The sequence below is a fragment of the Solanum dulcamara genome, chromosome 4, assembly GCF_947179165.1.
Source record: "Solanum dulcamara chromosome 4, daSolDulc1.2, whole genome shotgun sequence".
Classification (NCBI taxonomy): Eukaryota; Viridiplantae; Streptophyta; class Magnoliopsida; order Solanales; family Solanaceae; genus Solanum; species Solanum dulcamara.
This window is the reverse complement of record NC_077240.1, coordinates 76488301-76498994: the sequence shown is the minus strand read 5'-3', so window position 1 is coordinate 76498994 and position 10694 is coordinate 76488301.

The window sequence follows — 10694 nt, the reverse complement described above, 5'->3', positions numbered from 1 at the left end:
TAGGGTATTTGTAGGACTCAAAATGCCTAATGGAATCTTATGCAAGGGACCCTCCAATTTTTAATGCTAGGTTAGTTACTTATTTTGTAAAAAAAAAAAAAAAAAAAAAAGAACTAGGTTATAATTCCAATTTCATCAACATTTTAGTTTAGTTACTAATTTTGAAAAAAAACAAAATACTAGAGTTCCTTTTGTGATTCTTACGAGGGATTAAGATTTCTTGTCCACTTGCAAAATGAATAGAAAAAAATTATCTTCCGAAGAAAAAGACATAAAAAAAATAAAAAAATATAAATGGCCTACAAAATCAATTTCTTTCGAAGAAAAAATAAATATGATCGATGATTGAAGAAGAAGAAGAAGGAGGACATTTTTTTATGGATAAATTAAGTTCTCACGGGCTAGTTTGCGAACCGAAAAGTCCCATATTGGGGTAAAGCACTCTCTAACAAAGAAAACTCTGTAACCAAGGGAACTTGAATCCGAAACCTCAACCCCTTCCTTTCTCTTGGAACCGAAGCGGGAACTGGGAAGGTTGTCAGACAACTCTCCGAACTCTTACTTTTCTATCTCGTGTGCAAGATGACGAAGGAATACTTACCACTTTACCACAATCCTTGTTGATAACTTTGAAGTGTATTTAATATATAGATAACTTAATTTAGATAGATAAAGGGAACAACGAATAATAGTTAGGGCATAAAATTCGCCAAAAATAATTATTAAAATATGCTTTTGATCATTATCTCAAATTGAAATATAAGGATTATTAATAATCTCGAGATATTCTTAACTATACCCTTACTATTTTCCATCCACGAATATTTTATTCTTAATTTTAGTAGAACGTAAAGTGAAAATGAAGCTATTAATGGGGAACAAAATTGATTTTTCCTCCCAAAAGAACATTTTACGGTAAGCAAAATATATTTAATTAAATAAAATGTTATGTACAAGTTTAGATAAATTAAGAAGGAAGTGATGATTGGACGATGAAGATTGCTTAAGGAACAAGCAAATCATCACTATGTATTTATATTCTCAATCAATCAGTATTTTAAAAGGCGAAGCCCAAAAAAATTACTTTAATTAGGATGGAACGAAGCATATTCCAAATAATGAAAAATTGATGATTCTCTAATGAGTCATTAATATAATATGTTATAAATTTATAAAATTATATTAAAAATATAAAAATACATTAAAAGCATGTGTAGAAACTTTTAAATTAATAAAATATTGAAATATTTATCGTAAACTCTACAAATTCTAAAATATGTATGAATTATGCAAATGTATGTATGTAAAGATACATAGGGGTTGATCCACATGTAATCAAAGAGGGTTCATAGATTCTCGTATTAGTAACGTATTACAAAAAAAAAAAATTATAAAATGGGCTCTTCTTTTATGATATTTCTAGAAAGCAAAAAAAATAATAATGGGGAATAGCAAAGAAAAGTATAGAGAAATCATAGATATTATTATTTCACTTGAAACTGATTGATATTCAAAATGAATGGATTCAACTTCATATTTATTTATTCATAATAATATTTTTTTATTATGTAGAAAAGAATAAAAAAAAATTAATATTACATATATACCTCGTATTATCATGCATTAATATATTGAACTAAAGTTATGGACGGTGGACTTTAAAAAATATTCTTTCCCTAAACAAATCAAAAGCTTAATTAGCAAATATTATATGTCTAAAGTTTTCTTGTGTTTGTACTATTTGTCTACTTAGGTCAACTCATGCTTTAATTTGTCTCACGAATAAAATTTAAAATTTGTTATAATTAAATACTACTTAACTGCCTATTCGATGTATAATAATTATAAGGATAAATGTTTAGAATATTTTAGGTCACAAAGCATTTGTTTATATTTAATTAACCAAAATTAAAAGTATTTGTATAGATGATAGAAGGATGAATTGATTCTGAGTTGACTAAATTGAATATATAAAAGTAATAAAAGTTCAAAATTGTTTGATTAATCAATATTATTATTCTTTTTATGATACTATTAGTGACACCATCATGCCTCTTTATCATTCTTTAAGTATTTGTTTGTTTGGATTAAAGTATCTTTTTAGTGCCTTGACAATCCTATTATCCTAATTTTATTCTTAACTTATATATAAAGCTATTACCAAAAGTCAAATAATTGTTTATTAGTAGTGGGACTGTTTTATTCTTAATCAAAGATCTCGAGTTCGATTCCTGGGTATGAAGAGAATCCTATTAGGAGCGTCACCCCCTGAATGAGCACTGCAATATACAATCTGAATTTAGTTAGTGCTGCACTACGGTCTTCTTCGGACAACGAGTGGGAAATAAAATAAAAAAGGAAGTAAAAGTTATCTCCATTATTGATATCTGATTTCTTAGAGAACTATTTTTAAGGGATGATAGCAATTTTGATCATTAAGTTTTAGTAATTTCTATTTTTAGTAGTTGTGATATATGATTTGATATTTTTAACTTTTAATTAATTGAAATTTGTGTTTTTGGTCTCTTCACTTATGTTATATTTAATTTGATTATTTATAGAATTATATTATAATCAAGTTTAACAATATAAATTTACATATCACATGAATAATAAAGTGTGAATGATTTAACAATTATGATAAATTTGTTAATATTCACGAGCAAATAAATCAAAAGTGAACAATTCATGATTGAAGATATAATTTGCTTAGTTAAATATTATATGAACTATATTTTGAATTTATTAATAATTGAGAGATCAAAAAATATTATTAACCGTATTTCTTTTTTTTTTTTTTCTCCAACTCTTCCCTCCATTCACTTATTGAACTAGGAAATTAAATGAAATATTAGAAGATAGAAAACTTCTTTGCTTTAATAGTAGCAATAGTGTCCTTGTATTACTTCCTTCATTCCAAATTATCAGTATTCATTTTTTAAATAATTATTTCAAATTATTTGTTATTTTAGAAGTTCAAAATAATATTAATTATTTTTTAAATTTGATTCTTAGTAGTAATTTTTGTTGAAATTATGAATGCTTCAATAAAATAAATATTATTTATTAAAGGAAGATTATATCTTCAATTTGATATAAAAATAAAATAATCAAAAAATATCTTAATTAATAATTTTTAATAGACATTTAAAAGAAAAATATGACAAATAATTTAAGACGAAAAAATATTAAAAGTAAAAAATGTAGTAAAAATTCGAGACATAGGTTTTGCCGTTTTGGAATGTGAGCATAATGTTCTGTCAATATCTTGAAATGTATAAATAGATTATCTATTTATTACGGGATAATTTCAGAGATTTTTCTGCAGGTTTTGCTATGTTATGTTCATTTTCTTTTGTGATTTGCGATATTAAGTCTATTTTTTATTTTTTATTTTCTTGTAACCATTTCTTAAACTTACTTAAAATAAGTATAAATTAATTTAAATTTGATAAATTTGCCCTTCTTTATATTAGTTTCTTCATATTGATGAGTATTATCAAAAAATTGAATTTTAATAAATACTCTAAAACTAAATCGAACACAAATAAATTTCTTTAAGAATAAATCAACACAAATTTATTTCTTAAAAAATATAATCACCGGTGAAGATAAAGAGTTTTTGCCTTGAAAATTATTACTTTAGTTTTCTTAACTTTTATTTGGGACATAGCGTCTGTTTGGATGGGCTTTAAGTTGGTCAAAACCAACTTAAAACCCTTTTTTAGCTTTTTGACGTGTTTGCCTAATGTTAACTTTAAGCCATAAAGTTCTTAAAGTCAGTCAAAAATAAAAAGTTAGGATTCCTAACTTTTTTTTCTAAGTGCATAAAGTCATTTTCTTTGACCATGGAAATTACTTTTATATCTCTTATATTTTAACTAAATTCTCAAACTACCTTTTTTATTCTTTTAACCCTAAAATTCACATCATTTTCCTCATTTAAGCATTTTTATCCAAACACTTAACTACTTATTTATAAAAATAACTTTCAGCACTTCAAAGTTCTAAAAACACTTCATACATAAAAGTTATTTTTTTTAAGCCCCATCCAAACGGGCTCTTAGTTTGGTAAAGTATATATGTGTATCTATGTACTCCGTATTATTTATTTGTGCTAAATTATCTTTGAAGTATTTGTTAAAGAAGTTGTTTTTCGATAATATACATTAATATGAAGAATCTAATATAAAAAAGGGTAAATTTTTCAAATTTAAATTAATTTATATTTATTTTAAATAGATTTAAAGAATGGTTATAAGAAAATGAAAAAAATTAGAGATAAGCGTAACATTATAAACCACATGAGAGGTGAGCGTGATTAAACAAAATCTGAAGGGAAGGTCTCTAAAATTATTCCATTTATTAATGAAACCTATTCCTGGCTCCAGTAAGAACTAGCATCTCGATTAGGTATGATAAAATTTAGTGACCATAATGGACCATTGCGACTATGCATCGACTATTGCGCACTAAACAAGATAGAATGTCACTTATATAATTTGTTTTCCCTATTTTCATTAGAAAAATCAGTTTCTTATTTTTTAGGAACTTAATTTCATAGGAAAATCAAAAAATATTTTTCTCAGTATCAAACGCACCCCTAAATTCCATTATTTATGTTTTTAAATATGTATATACGTCCAACTGTCCATGCTCCATTTCATCATGTATAAGAAATGCTCCATTTCATCATATTTTTACTTTATAAAGCAACTACACTCACAAAGTTCACCAATGATTTGCCCTTTACATGTTCAAATGGACTACTCTTTATGCTGACATATTTGGACTATCCAAGTTACAAAGCGTTTCGTGTTCCAAAAAATCAGCATGTAAATTTAAAAAGGAATAAGAAAAACGAATTAAATTAAAGGAATAAAGAGAATGTTGTTATGTAGTTGTAATTAAAAACCTAATTTGGAAATAAATAAGAGTATTGTCATGTATTGAAAATAAAAGTCTTAAACTGTATATTCTTTCTATTTTTTTCAAATAAAAATCAGTCAAAAGTATTTTACTTCTTTTAATTATAAACTTATTTAGTGCGCATCTAAATTAATCAGTGAATTTTATTGATCAGGGAAAAACTATTGTATCCATCTAAAACCCTAGCTAGGAAAGTTTTTACAAAAGTGGAAAAGACACGGAATAAATAAATACTCCCCATATTTCAATTTATATGTTACAATTATAATTTTAATTTGATCGTGAATTTGAACATAAAATCTTTAAATTTTTTTAAATAAAATTATATATTTAAAAATTACATAATAAATACTGTAAGTCATGACAATTGACAATTAAAAACATTTGAAAAATATATGAAAAATTTATAATTAAAAATAGATTTATTTGAATGTAAAAATTCTTAAAATATCACGTAAATTGGGACGCAATAAAAACATAAATTGCAATTCAATCCCCTTTTAGAATAGTCCACTAATTCTAAAAATGGTGACCTACCTTTTTTGTGTGGTCATGTTCTTAGCCTTTGAGGCCATGCATGTTACAAGTGGCCCTCTAATATGTTGTAACAATTAAATAATAATTTTAACTTACTTTTAATTACTCCATTCTTTTTAATGTGTTGTCTTACGTGTGTTTTTTTTTCGTTTCAAAAAATTTTATTTCTCTTTTTTAATAATTCTTTAATTTTAATTTTTCACATGATATATTTAAAATGATTAGATTAAAGGGTATGACGCATTCATCATATTAAGTTTATAATTAATACTAAAAGATTCAGTAGTCTTCTTTATTTTTTTTTTATTTTATTGATGATCATAGTATTTGAGCCAATTTTTGCGCATTTTGATTAATTTTACGAGATATCTGTCATCTCCCACCAGTCATAGATATCAGATAATTCTACTTCTTTATTTTCTTAAATATCAAATCAAGATCAGATAAACAAATTAAAATGGAGTATATTTTTTTATTTGCATGAAGAAAAAAATAATCACATTTCTCCTTTTGGATTTGTGTAACGCAAAATCAAATGTGTGTGTGTTTGTGAATAGAAAAAGTGAAGATGTTCCTCTCCAACAACACTTGCTTTTATTAAAAAAGCTTGATTGATGCATCCAACTTATACAAATAAAATAATGAAGTATACATTTTTTGCATTTGTACTTAGATGTTTTCGACCCCCCTTATAGTATAACACTGAGTATCACTATTTTAAAAAATAAAATTTAACGATAGACAAAGTATGTAACTAATAATAAAATTAAGGGAAAATTACAGCTAATAGACCAATTGTGAAACTATTTACTCAAATTGGACTCAACCCTAATTTTTTTTTCTTAATATACTCATGATCCAAAATATTTATCCTCTTACCCCACTTTTTTCCTTTTAATTTCGCGCATGACATCATGCAAACGTCAGCATCATTGCTCTTCTTTAATACCATCAGAGTATATTATACTCTGATGGTATCAAATAGTTTTTTCTTGATACCATGAGAGTATATATATACTCTGATGGTATCAAGAAGAAAGAGACAGTGCTTCAGCGAAACTACTTGATACCATTAGAATATATTATACTTTGATGATATCAAGCAATTTATCAAACAGTTTTGTCTTGATACCATTAGAGTATATTATATTCTGATGGTATCAAGAAGGAAGAGACAGCGCTTCAACGAAACTGCTTGATAACATCAGAGTATATTATATACTCTCATGGTATCAAATGCGCGAAATATTAAAAATAAGGGGTATAAAAATGTCACGACCCAAGCCTAGGGCCTAGACGCGACACGGCGAATGAGACACCCGAAGGTACCTCACTCGAGCCTCTTAGCATTCATTAAGCATTTCATTAGTAATGATAAATAATAATAAGCGAAAATAAAAAAAAACATTTATCCATTTATGTCCAAACATACCTCTACTAATAGACTTGGCGGGGGCTAAGACATGTCCCTAGCTCACCCTCAATATAAGTGTCACGAAATGCTTTAAATAAAGTCTTACTATTCTACATAACCAAAGCTTAGAATAAAAGGGATGTTGTTCCCGAAACATGGGAACTCACCACTAGCAAATCTTCAACTAATACGAGTTAGCCACGTGGAGGAGATCGAGGAGCGGCGTCGGTTCCTACATGGTGATATCATGTAGGCAAAAGTATGCGTTAGTACTTTGAATGTACTAAGTATGTGAGTATGCTATGAAATGAAGAACATAAGAGGGACAAGAGAAATCAATATGCATGAGTGAATGCATGCATTGAACATCATCATAGGAACCTTAAAATATTCATTTTTGTGTGGAAGTGACCATAACCGACATTTAAGACCATGCGAGCTATTACATGGAATCCAACATAACCTCCTACGTTGGCACGGGGAGTCTACTTGCCGGGTAGAACTCCATTCAATTTACATTCATTTATTTAACATTTGGTGGTTACAAGGGCCTAGCCGACAAGGGCTCCTATGGTGGCACATAGTTAATGCAACATGAGACTTTACTTAAGGACCCCTTAGGTCGAGTCCCCATCTACATGCTACATTCGGTGCTAGGTCAAATCCCACGGAATAACATTTATATATATATCATAATAACATAAGCATTGTATAACTTTAGATATCAAATCATTTCCGATGGAATAGCTCATTAAACATTTCATTTGATTCAACTATGTGAGAATTATCCCTTCACGTTGAATCCTTTCTTTGGCTAAAAGCTCTTTCATCATCATTCAATCATTTCTCAAGACTCCCTTAATCATGGGCATTTGCTTCATAAACTTCCAATTCAACTCCATTTCACTTTACTTTAATCATGAGGAAAACTAGGTGGAATTTCTTCATAAAACCTTTAAATGTATTTTGAAGAATTATTGCAAGCAAGAGAATGATGAAATGCATCAATTTAAAACATCTCAAAATAATCCACCATTCATATTTAAAACCCTCCTTCAAGCCTTCATAGAGGCACATTAACAAATCATTCAATTCATGCAATTGAGAGTCAAAATACATCAATATAGGTAAATAAACTCAAAATACGCCATAATCTATGCATTTAAAGTCATCATATAAAAACCCATGAAGATTCACCCTTAAAATTTCAATATAAATTTTGAAAAGAACTTTTGGACTCCATGGGTGGAAGGACCCATGGATGGAAGCTCACATACCTTGAGGAGTCAACTCTTGAATGAAAAACTTGAAAAGGAATGGAGGCTTGATCTTCTTGGAGATGGAGGAAGAAGGCTTGAGAGCACTTGGGAGGTTAGGGCTTTTTGTTCTTAGAGTGTGAGTGAGAGTGAATGAGGAAAGGAGGCTTAGGAGTCTCTTACTAGGTGAATTTTCCTCTCAAAACGACCTCACTTTGGGTAACACACAAGGAAAGGCCGAAATGCCCCTTAAAAATCTGGAAAATGGGCTAAGACCCTGCTGGCGCTATAGTGGCGCGTCGCGCCACTGCAGCGCCAAGCAAAAATGGGCTTAAAAATCCTGCAACCTAATAGTGGCGCGTCGCGCCAGAGACCAAACTACTGAGGCTGTTTTCTGGCGCTATAGTGGCGCGTCGCGCCACTGGAGCGCCAGGCCTAAAAATCCTGCAATGGTCGCCCAGGCCTGAAATCTCTGCAGTACTAGTATGTAGTAAAATGGTCATAACCTTTGACTCCGAACTCTAAAAATTGCAATCTTGGTGGCGTTGGAAAGAAGACTCAAAGACCTTTAATTTAGTAGGTCGTGGTCCACACAGATCATTATATTCCAAGAGATATGGTCGTTTGAAGTTGACACTTACACAAACTCATTCCGGAAACTTAGTCGATGGAAATTCTTTGGACTTGGCTTGGTGTTAGAGATCCCTTATGACCCCTAAACACATCCAACACACTTCAATTACTTAGAAATTGATCCTAACTCATATATGAAATTAGAAGTCGTCGGGTTCAAGCCTATACGCCTATGAAGGATGGTTCGGATCTTGACATGGAAGTTTTCAAGGCGTTACAAAAAATAATGGGATATCCAATAATCAATAGTTTTTTTTTTTAGGTATAACAATAATTATCCCTAAAATTAATCGCTAATTTTATTTAGTGACAAATTAGCAACAGATTTTTGTTAGTTAACAAGCAAATTAGTTATGACGAATTAATAATGATGAGTTAATGTATGTTATTATTGTATTTAATGTTTTGGACAAAAAAGTTAATTAAGAATAATAATTGTCTTGCAACAAATTTTAAAATGTATGGAAAATAAACTCTAATCATAAATAAAATATAAAATATAAAGAAACATAATTATTTTATTAATAAACAATGGGCACAAATTTGTTTATCTCTTGATTCGTCTCTTCTAAGACTTCTCTGTGATCGAGGGTCATTAGCGGCGCATTTTTCGGACTAGGCTAATATGGCGAGTTCGATCGCACATTGATCTACTCTTTTTGAATATTCCACGAGTTTATAAATTTTCGAGATGTCTCTTTAAGAGAATATATTACCTTTTATATAAACATGAGCTAAAATTTATAATAGAGTAGCATCCAAAAACCCTAATTGAGACTGAACTTATTTTGTAGAGTAAAATTTTGATGTCTACGATAATGTATACATTTTCTAAGTTAATATCATTATGGTATTATATATGATCGAGTAGTTGTACATATAAAACTATATGCACCAACTAATTTATAGTTCCTCTGTCTGAAATATTTGTCAGGGTTCTCTTTCTAAAAATAAATTTGACTAATTTTTATGGCTAACTTAATTTTAAATATTATTTTCGTATAATTTGACTCTTCATAAGAAAAAAAATAATAAGTAATTTGAGACAGAGCCAGTAATTTTGAATTCACTTTATTTATCAAAACATCCACCTTTATTATATATCATCATGCATAGATAAGGAGAAACAACACCAATATTAATGAGACTGTTTCACCCTTAACCAGAGATCATTAGGAGTGCCATTTCTAGAAAAGGCCCTACTGCATGATTCAAATTTAGTCAGTACTTCAATACGGACATCAAACATCAAGTGGAGGGAAAAAAAAGAAGACAGATAACAACTTCTTTAGACAATTATTGCAATGATGGGATGAGTTGGTTGCACATATAGAGAATTAGGTTCTAAGGCTACGTTGCAAACTGATATCTTCAGGAAAAAAAATTCTTATTTTTATTTTGGTGACATATTTATTAAAGAATACTCAGATCTAGCATCCTAAAATATTGTGTCTAATGCCTAATAGAATAAATTCTTTGATCCAGGGAAAGAAAAGGAATACTCCCACCATCCTATATTAGTTGTCCTATTTCCATTTATACGTCTCTTATAGAAATCATGTATAAAATAGAGTAATTTTATTAATTTACCTTTTATTCACTCCTTTGAAAATAATTTGTTTGAAATTTATAAACTTGTTTAGGATTTCAAAAAAATATTAATTGTGGGGATAAAATGAAAAAAATTTAATTAATTTTGCCTTGGTTTGGCAAATTGACAATCTAATTTGAGACGACTATTTATAGTAAGGTGAACGATTAATATGGGTCGGATGGAGTAGAAAGAAGAAGAATTTCAAAAGGAATGTCGAGTATAATAGCATCAATCACAACACCTTGGAAGGATATGCATGATTATATGAGACAAAAGCAATCAATATGGATTGTGGTATAGTGGTGGAATTGCTCCAGCCTTAATCAAAAAT